Here is a 15,305-nt window from a genome sequence, read left to right as displayed (position 1 = left end):
ACTGTGACTAATGCTGCAATAAACATGGGAGTGTAGATATCTCTTTGAGATACTGATTTCATTTCAATCCCAGAACTGGGATTGCTAGATTATATGGTAGTTCTATTTTTAATTGTTTTGAGGAAGCTCCATATTGTTTTCCATAGTGGTTTACACTTCCATCAACAGTGTACAAGTGTTCCCTTTTCTTCACATCCTTGCTTATACTTATCTCTTGATATATATATATATATATATATATATATATATATATATATTATATATATGTCAGGAGTACTTAGTGAATTAACTTTCTCTTTCAGCAGCCTAATCTACTGATGCCTTCTTTTCAATTTATTAATGCTCTCAAGCCTTTGCCTGTTTTAAAAAAAATATTGCTCCTTCAACTGTGCTTTTTATTGTCTAGCTACTTTCTATATTGCCCTTTCCCTTTGCAAAACGTCTTTAAAAATTAGTTTGCATTTCCACACCTCTCATTCACTTTTTTAAAATTGGGAAATACTTTAAGAAACAAAAAGGGTAGAGAATAATATAATAAACACCCATGTACTCACAACTCAGCTTGTTAAATATTAATGTTTGCAAAATTTCCTTCCAGTTTTTAAATAAAACATTATTGCTACAATTTAAGTATCATGTGTACTTATCACTTCCCCATTCTTCTTCCTAGTTCCCCAGAGGTAACCACTATTCAGACTTTGATATCTCTTATTTCCACACATGTTTTGATATATATACTACATATATGTATCCCTAAAAATACAGTAATGGGAAATGTGGGATCAGCAGCCCCCAATGAATCCACATCTGTGAATCCACACCATTGGGTAGTCTCCACATTGACTCTGGATTTGGCCATGTGATTTGCTTTGGCCAATATGATATTACAAATGCGATGCAAACAGGAGCATGAAAAGCACTTGTACATTGGTGCTTGCCGCCATAAGAACAGGTTCAAAACTTCTAGAGAGGTCACATGGAAGAAAATCTAGGTACCCTGGCTGATAGTTTACCAACTGCTAGGCATAAGTGAGGTCATCTTAAATCATCCAGCCCCCACCAAGCTGCCAGCTGACTGGCACAACATGAGGCAGCCTAGTCAAGACCAGCAGAAGAAATGCCCAAGTAAGTCTAATTCAAATTGTCCACAGAATTTTGAGCAAATTAATGTTGTTTTAAGTGACTAAGTATTGGGGTGGTTTAGCTTTATGGTGGTGGTATATTATACATGGCATATCACAAGCACATATCACAATTTTTGCTTCTTCATATTAAGATTTTTCCATGTTTATACATATAGCTTATAGTTCACTCATTTTAACTAACTTTAATAAAGAATTCTTTTATATAAATATACTACAATTTACTTATCCATTCGATTACTAATGGACATTTATGCTTCTCGTTTTTCACTACTATAAGCAATATTGCAATGAACATTCCTGTATGAGTCTTTTAGCACTAGGAGTGGAATTACTGGGTTGAAAGATGAGGACATTTTCAACTTTACTATATATTGCCAAATTGTTTTCCAAAGAGGTTGTATAGGTCCTCAATCCTTTATCTATAACACAAAAGTATTTTTCATAAGTTGGCCTTTTCACTTTGTTTATGATGTTTTAGTATTTTGTTATTTATAAGGTTTTTTCATTTTAATGTAGTCAAGGTTATCAGTTGTTTCCTTTATTGTTGTCCTTTACCTCACTACTCAACCCACTATAAACTGGCTCCTAAATGATACCACCCGATAAAACTGCTCAGTAAGGTCACCAACTATCTTTTAAAAATTAAATCTCATGGACATTTTCTAATACAGCTAAACAACTAGTTGACCTCTGCAGCATTTGACATTCATTTTTTCTACCTTAGAAATTTTACCTCCCTTAGCTTCTTTGACACCACTCTCTCCTTATCTCTCTGAATCTCTCTCAACCAGTGGTCTATACACCATTAGTGGGATACAGCAATGTGCAGTGGGACTCAGAGTTGTTGGTTTTTTGTGCGTTTGTTTGTTTTTTGTTTTGGGGACTCAGAGGTTTGTTTTGTTTTTGTTTTTAATCCTCACCCAAGGATATTTTTTCCATTGCTTTTCAGAGAGAGTGGAAGGGAGAGAAAAACATCGATATGAGAGAGACACATCAACTGGTTGGCTCCCTGACCCCAGATCGAACCTGCAACCCAGGTACGTGCCCTTGACTGGAATGGAACCAGGGCTGACCTCTAACCAGGGAGCCAAACCGACTAGGATGGGGACTCAGAGTTTTAGTAAAAATTACCAAGAACCTGTGTACCCTTATGTGCATCTGTGTAATTTGTGCTAGATATAGTAGGTGTGATATATCATTAAAAACTTACTGTGCAATAACATTGATGAGTAATTTCCAAATGGATTCTATACAACAATGATGTGGCATGAATTCCAATGAACTTAGGAGATAAATTATATATCTGCTTTCCCTTACACTAATTGTTAACTTTTTTCTCTCCAAGTCTCTAAGTGTTCCTAGACTAGCATAGAGTTATCTGCTGATTAAGGTCTATCTTCCCAAGAAGGTACACTTAGTCATAGCATTCACAATACCAGCATGAAATAAAGGTCAGGTACTGAAAAAAACTTGTGCAATGTTTTAGGCAAGAATCATAAATGTTAAAACTAGTGGGTGAAAGTTTGGTGAGAAACAAGATAGTTTCTAAATATCCCTCTACGAATTATTAGTTGCAAAGGGAAGAACAGTAACTTTATAGTAGAGAAACCTGGCTGAATTTACTTTAACCAATTGATCAAAGTTAACATCACCAGTAATGGCACAAATAGATATCGTGATGCACTGAGAAAGACACAAATTACTTCTGTGGTATTCTTTTTGAAAACACATAACTTGAATCTAATAGTGTGGAAACACCAGACAAATCCAAAATTAGGGGCATTCTACAAAATAACTGGTCTGTACTCTTAAAAATATACCAATGTCATGAATGACAAAGAAAGGCTGAGCACTATTCCAGATTAAAAGAAATTAAATTTCACCCTAGCCAGTTTTGCTCAGTGGTTAGAGCATCGGCCCGTGGACTGAAGGGTCTTGAGTTTGATTCCGGTCAAGGGATGTACCTTGGTTGCAGGCTTGATCCCTGGCCCAGTCAGGAGGCAACCAATTGATGTGTCTCTCCCACCTCTCTCTCTCTGTCTCTCTTTCTCTCTCTCTCTCTCTCTCCTTCCACTGTCTCTGAAAAGCAATGGAAAAAAATATCCTCAGGTGAGGATTTAAAAAATAATAATAAATAAATAAATAAAACTAAATTTGAAATTTCCTCAGAATTTTAAACATAGAATTACTATATGATCCAGCAATTCCACTTTTAGATACATACCCAAAGAACTGAAAACAGGTGTTCAAACAAAACCTTGAACATGTTTAAAGCAGCAGTATTCACAATAGCTAAAAGGTGGAAACAACCCAAATGTCCCTCAACAGATGAAGGATAAACAAAATGTGGTATACAATGGATTATTATTCAGCCCTAAAAAGGAATGAAGTACTGATATATGCTACAATGTGTACAGATCTTGAAAACATAAGCTAAGTGAAAAAAGCCAGACACAAAAGGTCACATATTGTATGATTCCATTTGTATAAAATATCCAGAATAGGCAAATCCACAGAGACAGAAAGCAGGCTGTTGGTTGCCAGGGACTGGGCATTGGCAGTAGGGGCAAGACACTGATTAAAGTATGTGGGGTTTTATTTAAGAGTAATGAAAGTACTTTGGAATTTGATAGAAGTGGTAGTTTCATAGCATTGTGAATATACACAATGCCATCGGATCATTTACTTTAAAATAGTGTTATGTGAATTTCACCTCAAGTTTTAAAAAAGCAACTAAAAGAGACATGTCAACTCAGTGTAACCTATTATCCAAGCTTGTATCATGAATTAGACATATTTTTCTTTACTATAAAGGGCATTAGTGAGATAAAGGGTAAAATTTGAATAAGACCTGTAGGCTAGATAGTGGTATGTATTGATGTTAATTTCCTGATTTTGATCATTGTACTGTAGTTATGTAACAGAATGTCCTTGTTTTTAGGAAAAGTGCTCTGAAATATTTAGGGGTAAAGGACATTATGTCTATAATTTGCATGATTCAGAAATAAATGGAGAGCGAGAGGAAGGGCGGGAGAGAAGAGAGGAGGAAAGGGAGGAGGAAGGTGGGAGGAAGAAGGAATAATAAGGCAAATGTAATAAATAAAATTTTACATTTGGGAAATCTGAGTGAAAAATATAAGGTAATTATATATAGAGTGTCTCCAAAAAATGTATACACACACTTTGAATAATTATAAAGGCAGCGTTTATTAAAATGCATTTCATTTTGAAAGAGTACAGGGAGAAACAAGATGGCAGCGTAGGTAGCAGCTGCACCCGTCGCCTCCCGCAACCACACCAAAATTACAACTAAAATACAGAACAACCATCACTCAGAGCCTCCTGAAATCTGGCTGAACAGAAGCCCTACAACCAGGGAACTGAAGGAGCATCGAGACCGGTAGGAGGGGCGGAGATGCGGGCAGGTCGGGGCTGAATCGCAGAGATGCAGCCGCGGGCCCACACCCGGTGCCGAGGTTGAAACCCGGGAGGGAATCTCGGAGGTGGGGGTTTCCCAGAGGAACGAAAGGTCCCAGCCCCACAACAGGCCCCCAGCCCAGGGCTTCAGGGCCAGGAGGAGACGTCCCCACAACTCCAGGCTGTGAAACCAGCAGGGACTGTGGCTGATGGTCATGGAGGCTGCGGGAGCCCCAGCAGCTCCTCTTAAAGGGCCAGCACACAGACTCACTCAGAGGCGCTCCCTCTGAGCCCAGCGCTGGTCAGAAGCCTGAAAGAAACCTGGGAAACTTGGGGAGGAACTAACCCGCCTGACATTGGGGCGAGAGGTGGAGGGGCAGCTTCCTCCCAGGCAGAAGAGCTGGCAGAGGTCATTGCTCCTTTGGCGAGTCCTCCCCGCACACAGCTGGCAAGCAGGAGCCATATTTGAATTGCCAGCGCCTAACTCACACCTTTGGCCCACCCAATGATTCCCGGAGGCCCTGCCCCTCCCCACCTGCAGGCTCATCCAAGCCATTTCCAGTGGCTTTTCTGTGTAAGTGGCATCTTGAGCCCCATGCTTAGGACTTTCCTAAAATATCTCAAACAAGCAGCATTGTGCCCCATATGGCTTGATAAGTAGCACCAGGCCTGGCACTAGTGGCAGCCTGCATTGGCTCATAGCTTGGCCTCTCCTGGGCAATGCCAAGCCCAGCACAAGTAGCAGCCAACTACAGTTTGCTGTGTAGCTCATGCTGGGTGGCCCTGGGCAAGGCACTGGCTGAGGCTGACTTTGTACCTCCCAGGAGGCCTCAGAGACAGTCCACCTGGTGGTCAGACTTGACCACGCTGGATTACAACCCTACCACGTCCACGAGTGACACACTCAACGGGGGCACTTGGTGAACACCAAAGCTCCACTGAAGTAAATCCTGCTCCATAGGGGTGTCTCCAGCACAGCAACTCTTTAGCTGTAGTTGCAGGTGATCTTCACAGCTGATTGGTCTGAGGGTCAATTCCTCCCAGTGATGCCAAAAGCAACGAAGGCTCAACAACAACAGGAAAGTGCACACAGCCCACACAGGGGAGCACCTAGAAGGCCCAGCTCAGGTGACTGGGAAGGCTGAGCCCCTGGGCCCTACAGGACACCTACTACACAAAGACACTCTACAAATTCCAGGAGACATAGCAGCTCTACCTAATACATAGAAACAAGCACCAGGAAGCAGCCAAAATGCAAAGGCAAAGAAACATGTCACAAAGGAAAGAACAGAAGAAATCTCTAGAAAAGGAACTAAATGAAATAGATCCAAACAAGCTATCAGATACAGAGTTCAGAATAATGGTTATAAGGATGCTCAAGGATATTAGTAAGAGTATGACAAAAATAATTGAGAAAATCGATGAAATAATAAAGAACCAATTTGAAATGAAGGCTACATGAACTGAAATGAAGAATAATTTACAGGGAATCAACAGTAGAGTAGAGGACGCTGAGAATCAAATCAGCACTTTGGAACATGAAGACACAAAAAACACCCAACCAGAAGAGCAAAAAGAAAAAAGAATCCAGAAATATGAAGATAGTATAAGGAGCCTCTGGGACAACTTCAAGAGGCCCAACATTCATATTATTGAGGTGCCAGAAGGGGAAGAAAAAGAGCAAGAAATTGAAAACCTATTTGAAAAAATAATGACAGAAAACTTCCCCTACCTGGGGAAAGAAATAGACTTACAAGTCTAGGCAACACAGAGGGTCCCAAACAACACAAACCCAAAGAGGTTCACAGCAAGACACGTCATAATTAAAATGCCAAAGGTTAAAGACAAAGAGAGAATATTAAAAGCAGCAAGAGAAAAGCAGTTAATTACATACAAGGGAGCACCCATACGACTGTCAGCTGATTTCTCAACAGAAACTTTGCAGGCCAGAAGGAACTACAACCAAGATTACTCTACCCAGCAAAGCTATCATTCAGAATTGAAGGTCAGATAAAGAGCTTCTCAGACAAGGAAAAGCTAAAGGAGTTCATCACCACTTAACCAGCACTACAGGAAATGTTGACGGGTCTTCTTTAACAAGAAGCTAATGAACAAAAGAATCTGATGAACTAAATAGATCCAGAGACATTGACACATGTAACAGACGATCATATTTCAGAGGGAAGAGCGAAGGGGGGTGGAGGGTGGGAAGAGATTGACCAAAGAAGTTATATGCATATATGCATAACAATGATGAGGTGAAGGCCTGGGGAGGGGGTGGGAGCAAGGTGGAGGAATTCAATTGGGGTGGGGGGGAAGGGGTTACCTGTAATACTTTCAACAATAAAGATAAATTTAAAAATAATAATAAAATAAAGTATATTTCATTTTCAAAATTGAGCTATCAGCTATTAAAGTGTGTATACATTTTTGGGGACACCTTGTATACCAGACAGTCTCTCACGATGGTTCGACTTACAATTTTTTTATTTCACAATGGTGCAAAAGTGATATGCATGATAACTTACGTGAGATATTCAACTCTTTATTATAAAATAGGCTTTGTGTTAGATGATTTTGCCCAACTCTAGCTTACTATAAGTGTTCTGAGCACATTTAAGGTAGGCTAGACTAAGCTATAATGTTTGTTTTGGTAAGTTAGGTGTATTAAATGGCATTCACTGACACTGTGTGTATTCAAGCTCTGATATTTTTTACCTGAATTATTCTAACTGGTCTTCATGCTTCGTTTTGTCTCCTACCAATCCAGCTTTCACATGGCCACCAGAGTGAGTTCTCTAAAATAAAAATTTGACCATGAGTGCTCTATTTAAAATCTAACTGATCTCCCTGCCTTGGCTTGTTTCCTTCCAATCCACTTTCTACACTGCCACCAGGATGGCTCTTTCTAAAATATACATGTAATTATATCACTTCTCTGCTTAAAATCCTGCCATGATTCTCCATTGGCACATGCTGATCTTTACAGCCTCATCTCTTGCACATTAACAATATACTACTTGAAGGTCCTTACACATTAACAATATACTACTTGAAGGTCTCCCCAAATACTATACTCGTGCACACTATTCTCTCCCCCTCCACCCACCTGCCCTCCTCCATCCCTCTGACATTCGTTAATCTCATCTATGCTTCCATGTCATTGAATCTATTCTATTCATCAGAGTTTATTAAGTTCTTTAGATTCCATGTATAATCAAGATCATGTGATGTTTGTCTTTCTCTGCCTGGTTTATTTCGCTTAGCATAATTTTCTTCAGGTCCATTCATACTGTCCCAAAGGGTACGAGATTCTTCTTCTTTACAGCTGCGTAGAAGTCCATGTTTCCTTCTACTTTATTGAACAAATAGTGTATGTTCATAACAACTGTTTTAATTCCTTGTCTATTAATTCTATCATCTGTGTTATTTCTTGGTCTGTATCTATTGATTGCATTTACTCATATTTTCTTGTTTTGTATACCAGATCATATGTGATTGGATGAAAGGCATTGTGGATTTTATGCTGTTGAGTGCTGATTTTTTTCTTTTTTTTTATTGTTCAAAATATTACAGATGTCTCCTTCTGCCCCCATTTACCCCTTCCACCTCGCACCCACTCCCCAACCCAGGCTCCACCACACTATTGTCTGTGTGCATGGGTTATGCGTATGTGGATATAAATTCTTTACTTAATTTCTCCCTACCCACCCACCCCCAACTTCCCTCTGAGATTCATCAGTCTGTTCCATGCTTCTGTGTCACTGAATCTATTTTGTTCATCAGATTTTTATGTTCTTTAAATTCCACATATAAGTGAGATCATGTGGTATTTGTCCTTCTCTGCCTGGCTTACTTCGCATAGCATAATTTTCTCCAGTTCCATCCAAACAGTCTCAAAGGGTGTGAGATCCTTCTTCTTTATAGCTGTATAGTACTCCAGGGTGTAAATGTCCCACAGTTTTTTATCCACTCATCTACTGATGGGTACTTGGGCTGCTACAGATCTTAGCTACTATAAATTGTGGTGCTATGAACATAGGGGTGCACAGATTCATTCTGATTAGTGTTTCAGAATCCTTAGGATATATTCCTACAAGTGGGATCACTGGGTCAAAGGGCAGTTCCATTTTTAATTTTTTGAGGAACCTCCATACTGTTTTCCATAGTGGTTGCACCAGTCTGCCTTCCCACCAGCAGTATACCAGGGTTCTCCTTTCTCCACATCTTCACCAGTAATATCATTTGTTCATTTGTTGATGGTAGCCATTCTTACAGGTGTGAAGTGATACCTCATTGTGGTTTTAATTTGCATCTCTCTGATGATTAGCAACGTTGAGAATTTTCTCATGTGTCTCTTGGCCATCTGTATGTCCTCTTTGGAGAAGTGTCTATTTAGGTCCATTGCCCATTTTTATATTGGATTTTTTGACTTCCACTTGTTGATTTGTATGAGCTTTTTGTATACTTTGGAAATTAGCCCCTTATCAGATTCATCCTTGGCAAATATGTTCTCCCATACCATGGGGTTCCTTTGTATTTTCAGGCTGATTTCTCTTGCTTTGCAGAAGCTTTTTTGTTTGATGTAGTCCAATTTGTTTATTTTTTATTTTGTTTCTCTTGCCCTAGGAGATGTATCAGTGAAAATTCCACTACGTGAGATGTCTGTGACTTACCGCTTATGTTTTCTTCTGGGAATTTTATGGTTTCGTGACTTACATTTAAGTCTTTTATCCATTTTGAATTTATTCTTGTGTATGGAGTAAGTTCGTGATCTACTATGATTTTTTTGCATGTACCTGTCTGATCTTCCCAGCACCATTTATTAAAGAGACTGCCTCTACTCCTTTTTATGTTCTTGCCTCCTTTTCAAATATTAATTGACCATAACGGTGTGGGTCTATTTCTGGGGTCTCTGTTCTGTTCCACTGATCTATATGTCTGTTGTTGTACCAATACCAGGCTGTATTGATTGCAATGGCTTTGTAGTACAGTTTGATATATGGTAAAGTGGTCCCTCCAACTCTGTTCTTCTTTCTGAAGATGGCTGCAGCTATTCGGGATCTATTCTGTTTCCATATCAATTTTTGAAATATTTGTTTTAGATCTGTGAAATATGTGTTGGTATTTTAATAGGAATTGCATTGAATATCATTGTAATGATATTAATTCTTCCAATCCATGAACATGGTATATTCTTCTACTTGTTTATATCTTTCTCTATTTCTTTTTCCAGTGTCCCGTAGTTTTCCTAGTACAGGTCTTTTACGTCCTTGGTTAAGTTTATTCCTAGGTATCTTAATTTTTTTTAGCTGCAATGGTAAATGGTATTTCTTTTTTAGTTTCTCTTTTTGAGAGTTCATTGTTGGTGTGTAAAAATGCTGTTGATTTTTTCATGTTAATTTTGTATCCAGCTACCTTGGCGAATTCGTTTATCAAATCTAGTAGTGTTTTGGTGGTGTCTTTAGGGTTTCCTATGTACAGTATCTTGTCATCTGCAAATAATGACAGTTTTACTTCCTCCTTTCCAATTTGGATATTTTTTATGTGTTTTTCCCTAGTGATGGCTGTGGCAAGGACTTCCAGTAGTATGTTAAATAAGAGTGGTGAAAGGGGACAACCCTGTCTTGTTCCTGTTTTTAAGGAAAATAGTTTTAGTTTTTGATCATTGAGTATGATGTTGGCTGTAGGTTTGTCGTATGGGGCCTTTATTATGTTGAGGTATGTTCCCTCTATTCCCACTTTGCTGCGTTTTTATCAAAAATGGGTGCTGGATTTTTGTCAAATGCTTTTCTGTATCTATTGATAGGATCATATGATTTCTGTTTTCATTTTGTTTATCTGGTGTATCACGTTTATTGATTTGCAAATATTATACCAACCTTGCATCGCCAGAATAAATCCCACTTGGTCATGGTGTATGATCTTTTTAATGTATTGCTGGATCCAGTTTGCTAGTATTTTGTTGAGTATTTTAGCATCTATGTTCATTGGGGATATTGGCCTGTAATTTTCTTTCTTTGTAGTGTTTTTATCTGGTTTTGAGATTAGGATAATGCTCGCCTCATAAAAAGTTTGGGAGTTTTCCTTACTCTTGAATTTTGTGGACTAGTTTGAGAAGAATAGATATTAATTCTTCTTTGAATGTTTGGTAAAGCTTGCCTGTAAATCCATCTGGTCCAAGACTTTTGTTTGCTGGGAGTTTTTGATTATTGCTTCAATTTCATTAGTTATCAGCCTATTCAGGTTTTCTGATTTTTCCTGATTCAGCTTTGGAAGACTGTATGCTTCTAGGAATTTGTCCATTTCACCTATGTTGTCCAGTTTGTTGGCTCATAATGTTTTCTTACAATCCCTTGTATTTCTGTTGGGTCAGTTGTTATATCGCCTCTTTCATTTCTGATTTTATTTATTTGGGTCCTCTCTCTTTGTTTCTTAGTGAGTCTGGCTAAAGGTTTATCAATCTTATTTATCTTTTCAAATAACTAGGTCTTGGTTTCATTGATCTTTTGTATTTTTTTTTTAGTCTCTATGTCATTAATTTCTGCTCTGATCTTTATTATTTCCTTCCTTCTACTTCCTCAGGGCTTTTCTTGCTGTTCTCTTTCTAATACTTTTAGTTGTTGTGTAAGATGGTTTCTTAGAGCTTTTTCTTCTTTCTTGAGGTATACTTGTAATGCTATGAACTTTCTTCTCAAGACTGCTTTCACTGTATCCCATGGATTTTGGGTTGTTGTCTGCTCATTTTCTTTTTTTTCTAGGAAGTTTTTTATTTCTTCCTTGATCTCCATGGTAACCCATTCATTGTTTGATAACATGCTACTTAGCCTCCATGTGTTTGAATATTTTTTAGTTTTTTTTTATAGTGGTTGATTTTTAGTTTCATGCCATTCTGATCCAAGAAGATGCTTGATATGATTTCCATCTTCTTGAACCTGTAAAGACTTGTTTTGTGCCCTAACATGTGGTCTATTTCTGAGAATGTTCCATGTGCACTTGAGAAGAATGTGTATTCTGCTCCTTTGGGATGAAATATTCTGTAAATGTCAATTAAATGCATTAGCTCTAGTGTGTCATTTAAGGTCTCTGTTTTTCTCTGTTGACTTTTTTTTGTCTTGATGATCTGTCCAATGAAAACAGTGGGGTGTTAAAGTTTGCCACTATGATTGTGTTGCTATCAATCTCCCCGTTAAAGTCCATTAAGAAAATTTTTAAAATATATTCAGGTACTCCTATATTGGGTGGATATATATTTATAAGGGTTATTTCCTCCTGTTGGATTTATCCCTTTACTATTATGTAATGACCTTCTTTGTCTCTTGTTATGGTCTTTACTTTGAAGTCTATTTTGTCAGAAATAAGTATTGCTATTCCAGTTTTTTTGTTCGTTTCCATTTGCATAGAACATTGTTTTCCTTCCCTTCACTTTCAGCTTCTGTGAATCTTTTGCTTTCAGGTAGGTCTCTTGTAGACAGCATATATATGGGTCCTGTTTTCTTACCCATTCAGCTACCCTATGTCTTTTGATTGGAGAAATTAATCCATTTACATTTAAGGTTATTATTGATATATACTTATTTAATCCCATTTTTCCCTTTATGCTGATGTACCTTTCTCTAAATATTCCTTCTTCTTAAAGCAGTCCTTTTAGCATTTCTTGCAGTGCTGGTTTGGGGATACTCAACTTCTTTAGCCTTCTTTTATCTCAGAAGCTCTTTATTTCACCTTCAATTTTAAATGATAGCCTCACTGGATAAAGCAGTCTTGGTTTCAGGTTCTTGCTTTCCGTTACTTTGAGAACTTCATGCCAATTCCTTCCGTCCTGAAGTGTTTCTGTTGAAAATATGCTGCCAGCCTTATGGGGGTCCTCGTGTAGGTCACTGCTTATCTCTTTCTTGCAGCCCTTAATATTCTCTCTTTGTCCTTAACATTTGCCATTTTAATTGTGATGTGTCTTGGAGTGGGTCTCTTTGGGTTCCTCTTGCTTGAAACTCTCTGTGCTTCCTGAACTTGTGTGGCTTTCTCCAGGAGAGGGAAGTTTTCTGTCATTATTTCTTCCACCAGGTTCTCTATCCCTTGCTGACTTTCCTCTCCTTCTGTACCCCTATGATGCAAATGTTGTTTTGCTTCATGTTGTCCCAAAGTTCCCTTTAACTATCCTCATGCTTTTTGAAGTGTTTTTTCTTTTTGCTACTCTGATTGTTTTTTTCTACCTTATCTTTTCATTCACTTATTCTATCCTCTGCTTCATTGAGCCTGCTTTTAATTCCTCCCAGTATATTCATATATATATATATATATATATATATATATATATATATATATATATATATATATATATATATATATGACAACTGTTTGTTTTCCATCAACCTTATTTCCATTCTGTTAAGAGTTTGTGGAAGAACAGCTTAGGATCACTCAGTGGTTGTTCCTACCCATTCAGTGGCCTGAGCAGTGGGGGCTTCAGACCAGTCTTCAGTGGCAGGCTGAGCGCTCCAGTCTTCAGTAGGAAACTGCTGAATGGGCACAGAAGGCACCTGCATGCCTTCAGACCAGTCTGTGACCTCAGGCTGAGCAGCAGTGAACTCAGGAACTGGAGCAGTCCATTCACCCTGAAATTCCTCCTTGGTCACAGCCTTTTCGGCAGCAGCCTGCTCTTCTTTTTCAATATCTTCAGGATCCCTGCAGAAGTAAAGATCAGGCATGACCTCCCATCGGTGTTCACGGGAGATGGTGCCACACATGTGCAGTACTTCTCGGGTTAGCATCCACCACATCGGACCCACTGAGTGAGCCCCTTTGTTGTTGCAAGGGATGGCAATGTCCACATAGCGCAGAGGAGAGTCTGTGTTGCACAGAGTGATGGTAGGCAGGTTCACATAAGACGCCTCTGTGAGAGGTTGGTGGTCAGCCTGGAGATCAGTGACCACCAGAAGTCTCGGCTCCCGGAAGGTGGCCTGGATCTGATTGGTGAAGGTTGCAGGAGTGAAGCGGTGGGCAATAGGAGTGGCTCCAGTGGCAGCAGCGAACTTCAGCACAGCTCACTGGCCAGTATTCCTGAACGATATGACACTGACATCAGCAGGGTTTTCAGTGGCAACAATGGCACGAGCTGCCAGCAGAAGCTTCTCCCAGGTTCTCTTCAGATTTATGATGTAGATGTCATCACTCTTCCTTTTGTAGATGTACTGTTCCATTTGGAAGTCAAGGTTGGTGCCGCCTAAGTGGGTTCCCGCTGCAAGGAATTTGAGGACATCCTCCTCCTTCATTTGCAGGACATCAAGGGCTCTGGACATTGTGAAAGTTTCCCTTTAAGTTACGTGGGAACCGAGAACAATGCCATATGGACCCCTCTCAAGGTAGCGCGGAAAATCTCATATATATCTTTTTTCATGCTGATAAATTTTTCACTAAGTTCCTGGACCTTCCCATTAAGTGTCTTGTGGTTCTCATTAATTTTCTTGAGCATCTTTATAATCATTACTCTGAACACTATTTCTGACAACTTGCTTAACTCCATCTCATCAAGGTTTTTCTGGTGATTTTTCCTTTTCTTTAGTTTGGGGTTGTTTCTTTGTCTCCTTATTTTAGTGACTCTTAGTGCTTGTATCTTTATATTAGATATATTTCCTGTCTCCCAGTCTTGTGGAGTGGGATTTTGTAGTGTATGTCCAGTGGGGCCAGAGGTGTGTTTTCCTTATACTTCTGAGCTATATGTTCTAAGCATGCCCCTTTTGTGGGTGTCCCTTTTGTGGGTTCTTTGGGCTCTTTTGTTGTGATTGGGTCTAGGTTGTTGTTCACCCATTCATGGGAGGACCCTCCTTTCAGGTTGGATAACTGTGAGGCTCAACCACAACCACATCATCTGAGCTGTTGTACAGGTGCTGACAGGTCAAAACAAAACACAACCAAACTGCCAAGAAACAAATAGGAACATACAAAATATCCTGACAATCACAATGAAAACCACCCAAGAGAAAGTAGAATTGGGAGAGTGAAACGAGAACACAAATACTAAAGCAAAAAAAAGAGAGAAAAGGATATTATTGGAACTAGTAAAAATAATAAAATAAAATACAAATTAAAAAAATAGAGAAGCTACTGGGGGATAAAAGGGCCAGAGAAAAGGTTCTAAAGGAAAGAAGGGCGAGCAAAAAAAATAAGGGTAGAGAGTAGAAATAGGAAAATGGTTGAAAAGAAAAAAAGGAAAAAGAAAAAGACAAACACAAGCAAACCAACAACAACAAAAAAAGACAAGAAGACTGAGACAAAAAGGGGGAGAAAAAGAAAGAAAAAAATTATGTCAGTGGAACAAGAAGAGAGAGAGAGAGGTAAAGCAAGGGCAGGGAAGGAGTCTAATAGCTTATGTTGTCTGAAGCTCACTGTTTTGTATGCTGATTTCGGGTCTCCTGGGAGGTATTTGTGTGTCAACCAATATCAGGAGCTGTCTTGGTTTGGCTCTGGTGTCCTTAGGTAGTTGGCTGGTCTGAGGCTTTCTGTGGACCACCTCCACTTGTCAGCTATTTTGCCTCCCCCTGTGGTTGCCTGGTCTTACTCCAGCATCTTCTGAAAAGTCTTTCAGGTATAGGCCAGCTAGTGTAGCTCCGGATATTGCCCCCCTTACTTAGAGGTTTCCCTGACAGGCACTCACTATGGGGAGGTTAGTTTCTGCTTCAAGACCAAGTCCTCAGTCTCTACCGTATCTTCCAATTCTAGTTCCCCATATAATGGCCTGCTGCA

At 39.2% G+C, this 15,305-nt stretch overlaps 1 pseudogene across 1 annotated transcript; it reads right to left on the bottom strand.

Moving 5' to 3' along the window:
* Nucleotides 1–12,979: 12,979 nt before the first annotated feature.
* On the bottom strand, nucleotides 12,980–13,923 carry LOC308551137 (small ribosomal subunit protein uS2 pseudogene; annotated as a pseudogene). The gene has a single exon. The product of its transcript is annotated as a small ribosomal subunit protein uS2 pseudogene (transcript).
* Between the last annotated feature and the right edge of the window lie 1,382 nt (nucleotides 13,924–15,305).

Source organism: Miniopterus schreibersii (genome assembly GCF_964146895.1).
Source record: "Miniopterus schreibersii genome assembly, chromosome: X".
In the NCBI taxonomy this organism is placed as follows: domain Eukaryota; kingdom Metazoa; phylum Chordata; class Mammalia; order Chiroptera; family Miniopteridae; genus Miniopterus; species Miniopterus schreibersii.
Note: the sequence above shows the minus strand (reverse complement) of the source record. Positions and strands in the feature narration are given on the sequence as shown.